Here is an 11,546-nt window from a genome sequence, read left to right on the forward strand (position 1 = left end):
TTTCAAGCGAATATTTTGAATGAGTCAGATGCGCAAACAATAGCCATCTAGAAGTGCCGGTAGGCCTTTCCCTGCAGTCTAAACACTAAGTTTGGCCTTGTGTAATTAATCTATGGCAAATGGTGATAAATGACAATATGAACGAGATCTTAAACAGTACATACGGTGGTGGCAATGAGAATAGCGACAGGACAGCAGTGATTTAAAAATGCTGGCAAATGGCTGCCTGCGCGCTATGTCAGCATCACGGCTCAGCCCGTCACACTCTTTCACATCATTTTGAAGGGAGATTTCACTGAGCTTCATGCAGTGAAATCTCCTCTCCACCCTTTTATATGTTTTTCAATTTAATTCAGAGGTTTTACAGGGTTTAAAACATGGATTTGGGCTGTAAAATCACAGTTTAATTTTTTTTTTCCTGCTGCTCCCACTCTAATGTCTAGAGTGGGGGAGCTCCTTATGACATCATCATTCCAAAGTTCTACCCATTCATTTCAATAGGGAGGGAAAGTAATCTCATCGCCCCTTACTGGATGTGTTCCAACCTCTATGGCAAAATGAATGGGAATATCTTTTCAAAAAATTACATTTTGGGTTACACTTCAAAGTTAAGACAATGGCTTCCATATGTTGTGCATGTCGGGCAGCTCTATCGATCCTGGTGATCATCTCATCTCATCTCATTATCTCTAGCCACTTTATCCTGTCCTACAGGGTTGCAGGCAAGCTGGAGCCCATCCCAGCTGACTACGGGCGAAAGGCGGGGTACACCCTGGACAAGTCGCCAGGTCATCACAGGGCCCCTGGTGATCATACTTTATTTTTTCCACCAATTTGAATTGTTTTGAATGTTTTTTAATAAGCTGATCAAAGACTACACGGACCCGACGTTGCGTATGTGACATCACCACAAGTCTAGCGCCTTTCCAAATCTGTAGCAGGTAGCGGCTGGCAAGTAGCCTACATCAACATGCCGATTTGTATAGCGTGGTTGGCGGAGTATTTCTGTACCAATAAGAAATGCATCCCTCGTGGGGATAACCATTACAGATCAGGGCATGTAGTCAACTGACACTATTCACAAAGAGAGCTGTCAGCACTCGTAAGGGCTAGTATGAAAAACAAAACTTATCAAGCCTACTGCTGACGTAATATGAGTGACTCTGACTAGACAGTTTAGTCGTAGTCCGTTTCTGACAGGTTAGGTGCAATTTTGATCTTTTAAAAGACAGCGAAATTTCACCTGATACTTTCACAGTTAGTAGATAATCCCAACATATCCAACATATTTTTAGGGGGTGTACAAGTTCCACGTCATAACTTCGTGGGATTTTTTTAAAAATCGGGTCTATGGGATTTTCAGTAGTATGGCTCTCGGCTTAGGAACGCTACCACTAGGATCGCTGTGTTTCACTTTCCCTCCCTATGGCATGGAATTTTGCTGAAAAATGGGAATACCAAATGAACGACAAGGGGTAGTGCAACCATTTTAACAAGCACACCATTCCAGATCAGGCCCTACGTTTCAGCATTGGAACGGTGTCTCTATCTCAAAAGCCCTAGGAGGAGGAGTGGATTCAAAAAATGGGTGAAAACGAATAATAATAAAAATAAAACTTAAGAAGAACAATAGTGTGCTTTTGCAAGCACACTAATAAATGTGCATAAATGTCATATAAAAATAATCCATCTTTCATATCTTCCTATCCATCCATCCATTTTCTACTGCTTATCTGGATCCAGGTCATGGGGGTAGCAGCCTAAGCAGAGCAGCCCAGACTTCCCTCTCCCTGGCCATCTCCACCAGCTCTTCTAGGGGAATACCGAGGTGTTCCCAGGCCAGCTGAGAGATGTAATCTCTCCACTATGTCCTGGGTCTGCCCCAGGGTCTCCTTCTGGTTGGGCATGCCCAGAGAACCTCCCTTGGGGGGCATCCAGGTGGCATCCTAACAAGGTGCTTGAACAACCTCAACTGACTCCTTTTGATGTGGAGGAGCAGGGGTTCTACTTTGAGTCTCTCCTGAATGACCAAGCTTCTCACCCTGTCTCTATGGGAGAGCCCAGCCACCCTGCAAAAAAAACAAACAAAAAAACTCATTTCTACTGCTTGTATCTGTGATCTCATTCTTTCGGTCACTACCCACAGCTCGTGACCATAGGTGAGAGTGGGAATGTAGATGGACCAGTAAATTGAGAGCTTTGCCTTTTGGTTCAGCTCTCTCTTTACCACAACAGACCAGTTTAGCGTCTGCATCACTGCTGATGCTGCCCTGATCCGTCTGTCCAACTCCTGCTCCCCCTTACCCTCACTCTAGAACAAAACCCTGAGATACTTAACCTCCTCCACTTTAGGTAGCAACTCCTCCCTGACCCAAAGTAGGCACTCCACCCATTTCTGGCTGAGCACCATGGTCACAGACTTAGAGGTGCTGATCCTCATCCCAGCCGCTTCACACTCGGCTGCAAACCATCTCGGCACATGCTGTAAGTCACAGATTGATGAAGTCAACAGGACCACATCATCTGCAAAAAGCAGAGACGTGATCCTGATGCCACCAAACCAGACACCCTCCGCCCCTTGGCTGAGCCTAGAAATTCTGTCCATAAAAGTTATGAACAGAACCGGTTACAAAGGGCAGCCCTGGTGGAGTCCCACATGCACCAGGAATGAGTTCAACTTACTGCCAGCAATGCGAACCAAACTCCTGCTCTGGTTATACAGGGTTCAAATGGTCCACAGTAGTGAGCCCTGAACCCCATACTCCTGAAGCACCCCCCACAGGGCACCATGAGGGACACAGTCGTAAGCCTTCTCCAGGTCCATAAAACACATGTAGACCAGTTGGGCAAACTCCCATGCACCCTCCAGTACCCTTACAAGGGTAAATAGCTGGTCCAGAGTTCCACGACCAGGATGAAAACTGCATTGTTCCTCCTGAATCCGAGGTTCAACTATCGACCAGACTCTCCTCTCCAGCACCCCAGCATAGGCTTTCCCAGGGAGGCTGAGAAGTGTGATTCCCCCTATAGTTGGAACACACTCTCTGGTACCCCTTTTTAAAAAGGGGGACCACCACCCCAGTCTGCCAATCCAGAGGCACTGTCCACAACCTCCATGCAATGGTGAAGAGGCGTGTCAGCCAAGACAACCCAACAACATCCAGTGCCTTCAGGAACTCAGGATGAATCTCATCCACCCCTGGAGCCTGGCCACCAAGGAGCTTTTTAACCACCTCGGCAACCTCAGCCCTTGTGTTGGGTGAGTCCTCCCAAGCACCCTCAGACTCTGCATCCTCCTCGGACAACATGAAGGTGGGATTGAGGAGATCCTTGAAGTATTCCTTCCACTGCTGGACAATGCCCCTAGTTGAGGTCAACAGCACTCCATCGCTGTAAACAGTAGGAACAGAGCACTGCTTCCCCTTCCTGAGCCACCAGACATTTTGCCAGAATCTCTTCAAGGCTGACCAAAAGTCACTTTTCATGGCCTCACCGAACTCCTCCCACACCTGAGTTTTTGCTTTAGTGACTGCCAGAGCCGCATTCCGCTTGGCCCGTCGGTATCTGTCAGCTGCCTTTGGAGACCCACAGGCTAACCAAGCCTGATAGGACTCCTTCTTCAGCTTGACAGTTCCCCTCACTGCAGGTGTCCACCACCAGGTTTGGGGATTACCGCCACAACAGGCACCAACAATCTTGCAGCCGCAGCTCTGCACGGCCACCTCAGCAATGGAGGTGCGGAACATGGTCCACTCAGACTCAATGTCCCCATCCTCTCCTGGTATGCAGTTGAAGCTCTGCTGGAGGTGGCAGTTGAAGATCTGATGGAGGGGACCCATTGTCAGATGTTCCCAGCATACCCTCACTACACGCTTGGGCCTACCAGGTCTGTCCAGCCTCCTCCCCGCCATCTGATCCAGCTCGCCACCAGGTAGTGATCAGTTGACAGCTCTGCTCCTCTCTTCATCCAAGTGTTCAAGACATACGGTCATAGATCAGAAGAAACAACTACAAAGTCAATTATCGATCTATGGCCTAGGGTGTACTCATGCCACGTGCACTTATGGACACCCTTATGCTCAAACATGGTGTTCATTATGGCCAAACCGTGCATGGCACTGAAGTCCAACAACAGAACACCGCTCGGGTTCAGATTGGGCAGGCCGTTCCTCCCAATCACACTCCTGCAGGTCTCACTGTCATTGCCCACGTGAGCATTGAAGTCCCCCTGTAAAACAATGGAGTCCCCTCATGGTGCACTGTCTAGCACCCCACTCAAGGACTCCAAGAAGGCTGGGTACTCTGAACTACCATTTGGCACATAAGTGCAAATGACAGTCAGAGACTGTTCCCCAACCCAAAGGAGCAGGGAAACAACCCTCTCATTCACTGGGGAGAACTCTGATGTTAGCGCGCTGAACTGGGGGGGGCTACCAATAGCCCCACCCCTGCCCAGCACCAAATCAAATCAAATCAAATCAAGTTTATTTGTACAGCGCTTTTAACAATAAACATTGTCGCAAAGCAGCTTTACAGAATTTGAACGACTTAAAACATGAGCTAATTTTATCCCTAATCTATCCCCAATGAGCATGCCTGTGGCGATGGTGGCAAGGAAAAACTCCCTCAGATGACATGAGGAAGAAACCTCGAGAGGAACCAGACTCAAAAGGGAACCCATCCTCATTTGGGCAACAACAGACAGCCTGACTATAATATTAACAGTTTTAACAGGTATAACCCTCAACTGTCCTCATGGGGCCGTCCTTCACAGGAGTGGGGCGATAAAACTCCGACCAGACACAGGGCACCAGGATGGATCAAGCAGGTCCGAGGGGCAGAAGAGGCCAGCATCTCAATCCCAGGATCAACATGTAACTCAGAGGGACAGATGGGGGGAGAGAGAGAGAGAAAGAAAACACGTTGTTAGGTATGCCCTAAAAATGACAAGTATTAAATCTGTGTGGTAGGCTCGCAGAGATGAGAGTCTTTACATCAGGCATAACACACAATGGCATGTTAATATGGTAAAATATATCATGACCTGCTCTGGCTGGATGCTTGATTGGGTGATGGGAGCACACTCCTCAGCAATGATGAGATGCAGATGGGACCCTTAGGGCTGGCCAAGACAATTCAGTTACATTTCACCGGGTCTGGGACATGCGACAGAATGTCTGACGGCTGATTCCCTGCAGGCTACGATAGCCAGTCGAGGTCTCCACCGTCTCCACCAAAAGATTTCCTGTTGACTCCATGTAACTCAGAGGGACAGATTTGGGGTGGGGGGGAGGGAAAGAAAACACAGGTGGTTAGGTATGCCCAATGTCACTTGAATAAGTAGGAACAGTATACATATTGCACCGAGTACAAGCAGGGACTCCGGCAACTAACTTTGACAGCATAACTAAAATGAGAGAGCCAGAAGGTAACACAGGCATGAGGGAGCCCTGGGACATAAAGCAGCCAGCCACTACACCGTCAACAAACTCGAGTGAGCAAGCGAGTGGGGACTGACAGCATCCATACATCCCAGTTTACCAAAACACTCTATGTCTGAAGACCCTCCAGATCTACTCCTTTACCTCATAAACACCATTAACAAAAGGCTTGACTAAACAGATATGTTTTCAGCCTAGACTTAAATGCTGAGACTGTGTCTGATTCCCGAACATTACTTGGAAGGCTGTTCCATAACTGTGGGGCTTTGTAAGAAAAGGCTCTGCCCCCTGATGTAGCCTTCACTATACGAGGTACCAGCAGATAGCCTGCACCTTTTGATCTAAGTAGGCATGGCAGGTCATAGAGGAGCAGAAGTTCACTCAGGTACTGTGGTGCGAGACCATTTAGTGCTTTAAAGGTCAATAGTAGTATTTTATAATCAATACGAAATTTGATTGGGAGCCAATGCAGTGTGGATAAGACAGGCGTGATGTGGTCATATTTTCTAGTTCTAGTAAGGACTCTTGCTGCTGCATTTTGAACTAACTGGAGCTTGTTTATGCACTTATTGGAACATCCAGACAGTAAGGCATTACAATAATCCAACCTGGAGGTAACGAAAGCATGGACTAGTTTTTCTGCATCATGCAATGACATTAAATTTCTTATCTTTGCAATATTTCTGAGATGAAAGAAAGCTATCCGGGTGATGTTATCAATGTGAGTTTCGAATGAAAGACTGGGGTCAATAATCACTCCGAGGTCTTTTACTGCTGCACGTGAAGAAACAGAAAGGCCATCCAGAGTCACTGTGTAATCAGAAAACTTACTTCTAGCTGTATGTGGTCCTAGCACAAGTACTTCAGTCTTGTCAGAGTTAAGCAGAAGGAAATTAATAAGCATCCAGTGTCTAATGTCCTTAACACATTCCTCAATTCTATTAAGCTGGTGTCTCTCATCAGGTTTTGCAGAGACATACAACTGTGTGTCATCAGCATAACAGTGGAAACTAATACAATGTTTACGAATAATATCACCCAGAGGTAACATATATAGAGAAAAAAGCAGTGGACCCAAGACAGAACCTTGTGGAACACCAAACTTTACCTCGGTACGTCTAGAAATATCACCATTTATATCAACATACTGATAACGATCAGTTAGATAAGACCTGAGCCAGGAGAGGGCCATTCCCTTAACTCCCACAACATTTTCTAATCTATCCAGAAGAATGGAATGATCAATGGTATCAAATGCTGCACTAAGGTCAAGCAACACAAGTAGCGAGACACAGCCCTGATCAGACGCCAACAGTAGGTCGTTTACTACTTTAACCAGTGCTGTATCTGTGCTATGATGAGGTCTAAATCCTGACTGATACATTTCATGGATGTTATTCCTATGTAAATATGAGCATAACTGCTGTGCCACAGCTTTTTCAAGGATCTTGGAGATAAAGGGGAGGTTTGATATTGGCCGATAATTGGACAGCTGACAGGGATCAAGGTCAGGTTTTTTTAATCAGGGGTTTGATAACTGCTAGTTTAAAGGATTTGGGTACATAGCCAATCATAAGAGAAGAATTTATTATTTTTAGAAGCGGTTCAATTACTCCAGGCATTATCTGTTTGAATACATGTGTAGGTAAGGGATCTAGTATGCAAGTTGAGGCTTTTGATGTAGAGATTAATGAAAGTAATTCAGTTTCTTTTAGGGGAGTAAAACATTCTAACTGATGATCTGATACAGTTATATTGTTAACTACAAGGTCACTTTCATTGTCTAACCTTAAATTAGTAGTTTGAATTTTTTGTCGGATATTCTCAATTTTGTCATTAAAAAAATTCATGAAGTCGTTGCTACTACATACTGCAGGTGTGCATGTGTTGATACTGGACTTATTCCTGCTTAATTTTGCTACAGTATTAAATAGGAATCTAGGATTATTTTTGTTATCTTCTTTTAGGGAGGAGAAATATGTTGATCTCGCAGCACTAAGAGCTTTTCTATACTTCAGGAAGCTCTCCTTCCAAGCTAATTTGAACACTACCAATTTTGTTTGACGCCATTTACGTTCCAATTTTTGAGTGGTCTGTTTTAATGTGCGAGTGTCATCATTATACCAGGGTGCTAATTTTTTGTCTCTGACCATTTTCCTTTTAAGAGGAGCTACATTATCTAAAGTATGGCGGAATGTTGACTCTAAGCATTCAGTTGCCTGATCAAGTTCTGCAGGGGCTGACAGTGACCCAATCAAAGTTGACAGCTCTGGGAGATCATTTATAAAGCTCTGTGCAGTAGTTGACGTGAAAGTACGTTTAATACAGTAGCGTGGTGAGGTGCATATATTATTACTCAGACATATTTTGAATGAGATGAGACAATGATCTGAGATAACTTCAGACTGTGGAAGTATGACTATATTGTCTACGTTTAATCTGAATGTTAGTATTAGATCAAGGGTGTGACCACCATTATGGGTCAGTCCTATGACATTCTGCTTAATCCCTACTGAATCTAAGATGGACACAAACACTGTTTTTAAAGCATCTTCTGGGTTATCGAAGTGAATATTAAAATCTCCCACAACTAAAGCTTTGTCTAAGGAAATAACCAGATCTGAGATAAAATCTGCAAATTCAGAAAGAAACTCAGAATATGGCCCCGGGGGCCTGTAAATAATAAGCAATGGAATTAACTGGGTAGACTTATTTTTTGAGGCTACATACATTATATGAGTATGAAGAACTTCAAATGTATTAAATTTATAACCAGGTTTGTGTGTTACACCTAGATAATCGTTATAAATAACCGCGACGCCTCCTCCTCTGCCAGTTAGACGAGGCTGGTGTATATAACTGTATCCAGGAGGACTCGCTTCATTTAATGCTATATATTCATTTGGCTTAATCCATGTTTCTGTTAAACACAGTACATTAAACTCCTGATCAGTAATGAGTTCATTAACCATTAGCGCTTTAGATGTAAGAGATCTAATATTTAATAGCCCCACCTTTAGATCAAAGGTGCTGGCAGCAGCTGTACAGTCAGTATGATCTAATTTTATATTGATTAGGTTACTAGAACAAACTCTCTGAAAATTTCTACCTTTTTGTTGAGCTCGGGGATCAGACACAGTCTCGATGTAGTGGACCCTGAGTGATGACTCTGTGCAGCTAGCAGACAGTCGGTTTAGCCTGTTCGTCTGCTCCCTGGCCTTGGCTATTGATTGTCAGAAATTAACTAGGCCTGTTCTGAGACTATGACCTATGCTGCAGGAAATGAGAGCAGCACCTTCCCGAGTGGGATGGATACCGTCCCGCCCTAACAGGCCAGCAGTGCCCTCAAAATTAGCCCAATTATCTATAAAGCCCACACTGTTTTCAGAGCACCATCTGGACAGCCAGCAGTTCAGCGACCATAACCTGCTGTAAGATACATCGCCACGCCACATTGGGATGGGGCCAGAGCATACTACAGCATCGGACATCGCCTTCGCTAATTTAAACACCTCTACAAAGTTACTCTTAGTAACCTCAGACTGACGAAGGCGTATATCATTAGCTCCTGCATGGATAACTATCTTTGAAAACCTGTGCTTGCCTAGGACCCTAAGATTACCTGCTATGTCCGGCGCCCTGGCTCCCGGTATACACCTGACTAAAGCTGCTGGTGCCCCTAAAGGCTGAGCTAATTTCACGTGCCGTATGATAGAGTCCCCTATAACCAGAGCTCTTTCAGGTTTCTCAGTGGGTGCATCACTAAGGAGAGCAAACCTGTTCGACACGTGACGCGGAGAGGAGTGGTGCTCCCGTGGGCGAGCCTCAGCGGTAGCTTTGGCTCTACGCTTATGCCGCCGAGTCGTCACCCATTCGCCTCGCTGTAAGGGCTCTAATGCCAGAGTTGGGGGATTACTAACTCCACCTAGGGCGTCCAGACTTTCCCTAACAGAAACTACACTGTTCTCACGCTCACTAACCTGCTCTAAAGCCTGGACACGCGCTTCTAGCACTGTAATCTTCTCCGTCAGAGAGCTAACTAATCTGCACTTATCACAAGTAAAGCTAATAGAGCTATCGCTAGTGACAGAGGAAGAATGACTAAACATCCTGCACTCAGCACACTGAACAGGCTGAAGTTGTGCCATGATGAAAAGATTCACGTACCTTAAATGAAGATCTGTTGATATTAAAGCAGATCAGATGGCCTCCGCTTGTGGACTTTACACAGGAGGAGAGAAAAAGTCCACAAGCGGAGGCCATCTGATCTGCTTTAATATCAACAGATCTTCATTTAAGGTACGTGAATCTTTTCATCATGGCACACCTTCAGCCTGTTCAGTGTGCTGAGTGCAGGATGTTTAGTCATTCTTCCTCCGTCACTAGCGATAGCTCTATTAGCTTTACTTGTGATAAGTGCAGACTCACCCTTAGCAAATCTGGCATAGAAGAGAGTACAACCCCTCTCCAGGAAATTGATTCCAGAGCCCAAGCTATGTGTTGAGGTGAGCCCAACTATATCTAGGCGGTACCACTCAACCTCACACACAATCTCAGGCTCCTTTCCCACTAGAAAGGTGACATTCCATGTCCCAAAATCTAGTTTTGTCATCCAGGGATCAGTATGCCAGGGCCTCCGCCTTTGGCTGCTACCCGTTCCACAGTGCACCAGACCCTTACGGCACCTCCTGAGGGTGGTGGGGCCACAGGAGAGTGGTTCTGTGTTGCTCATTCAGGCTGGGCCCGGCCAGGCCCCACAGAGATAGGCCAAGCCACCAGGCACTCACCGAGCCCCTCCCCCGGGCCTGGCTCCAGGGTGGGGCCCCAGTATCCCTGGTCTGGGCGAGGGCATTCGGATACCTGCTTTTCCTCTCATAAGGGTCATTCTGAACTGCTCTTTGTCTGACCTCTCATCTAGGACCTGTTTGCCTTGGGAGACCCTACCAAGGGCAAATGCCCCTGACAGAATAGCTCCTAGAATCCATGAGGCACTCAAACCCCTCCATGACGTTAAGGTAGCAGTTTAAGGAGGGGTCTTTCAGATCTTCAGTTAATGAAACATTTTGATCTGATTTTACTATTACTACGAATACTATGAATACTACTACTACTACTACTACGAATAATAATAATAATAATAATAATAATAATAATAATAATAATAATAATAATAATACTGTGGGTGGTAAAAGAGAGCAACTGGACTTGCTTGAAGATTCTTGAAGACGTTTCACCTCTCATCCAAAAGGCTTCTTCAGTTCTGTCTGACTAATAGGGAGTATCAGGAATTTTTCCTCTCATGGATGAAAAGCTCATCTAAGGTATCGTTGAGTCATCCTGTTGGTGTGGGTCACTGGTGGCTGGGTGTGAATGGCCTCGAGAGTCGTTAGGGTGATCAATGGATTGCCTGTTAGGGTGATCAATGGAATGCTGATTCTCTCTGTCCTCCTGTGAGTCACTGAAAACAGCTGGGTTTTGGTGTGCATTCAGTTGTCTGGGAAGTGTGCCAAGGACTGCATTGTAGGTGGCTGATAAATGGTGTCTTAGACCACCACCTCTGTTCAGTAATGGCCGTTCCAGATTGACAAAAATGGCTTCTTTAACTCCTTGCTCATACCAACGATCCTCTCTGGCTAAAATGCATACGTTGCAATCCTGAAATGAGTGTCCTTTGTAGTTAAGATGAAGGTAGACAGCAGAGTCCTGGCCTGAGGAACTGGCTCTCCTGTGTTGAGCCATGTGCCTGTGAAGCGGTTGTTTTGCTTCCCCAATATATGAGTCCATGCATTCCTCACTGCACTGAATTGCATACACTACGTTGTCCTGTTTGTGTCTGGATATTCTGTCCTTAGGGTCAAGGGCGTAGGTTTGGTCTAAGCTTTGGTAGGGACATTACAACTTACTCCCCCCCCATCCACCCATAACTTGATCATACATCACGTGTACACAACCACACTCATACTCAGCGGAACAGTTCAAGAACACTTTACTTATTCCTTTTCCAAATTCAGCATACATTTTGCATTTTGTCCTCTTATGCAGTTAAGAGAAAAACATTCCAGGTAAGATTGATTGATTGATTGATTGATTGATTGATTACTTTAT

Source organism: Neoarius graeffei, chromosome 8 (assembly GCF_027579695.1).
Source record: "Neoarius graeffei isolate fNeoGra1 chromosome 8, fNeoGra1.pri, whole genome shotgun sequence".
NCBI lineage: Eukaryota > Metazoa > Chordata > Actinopteri > Siluriformes > Ariidae > Neoarius > Neoarius graeffei.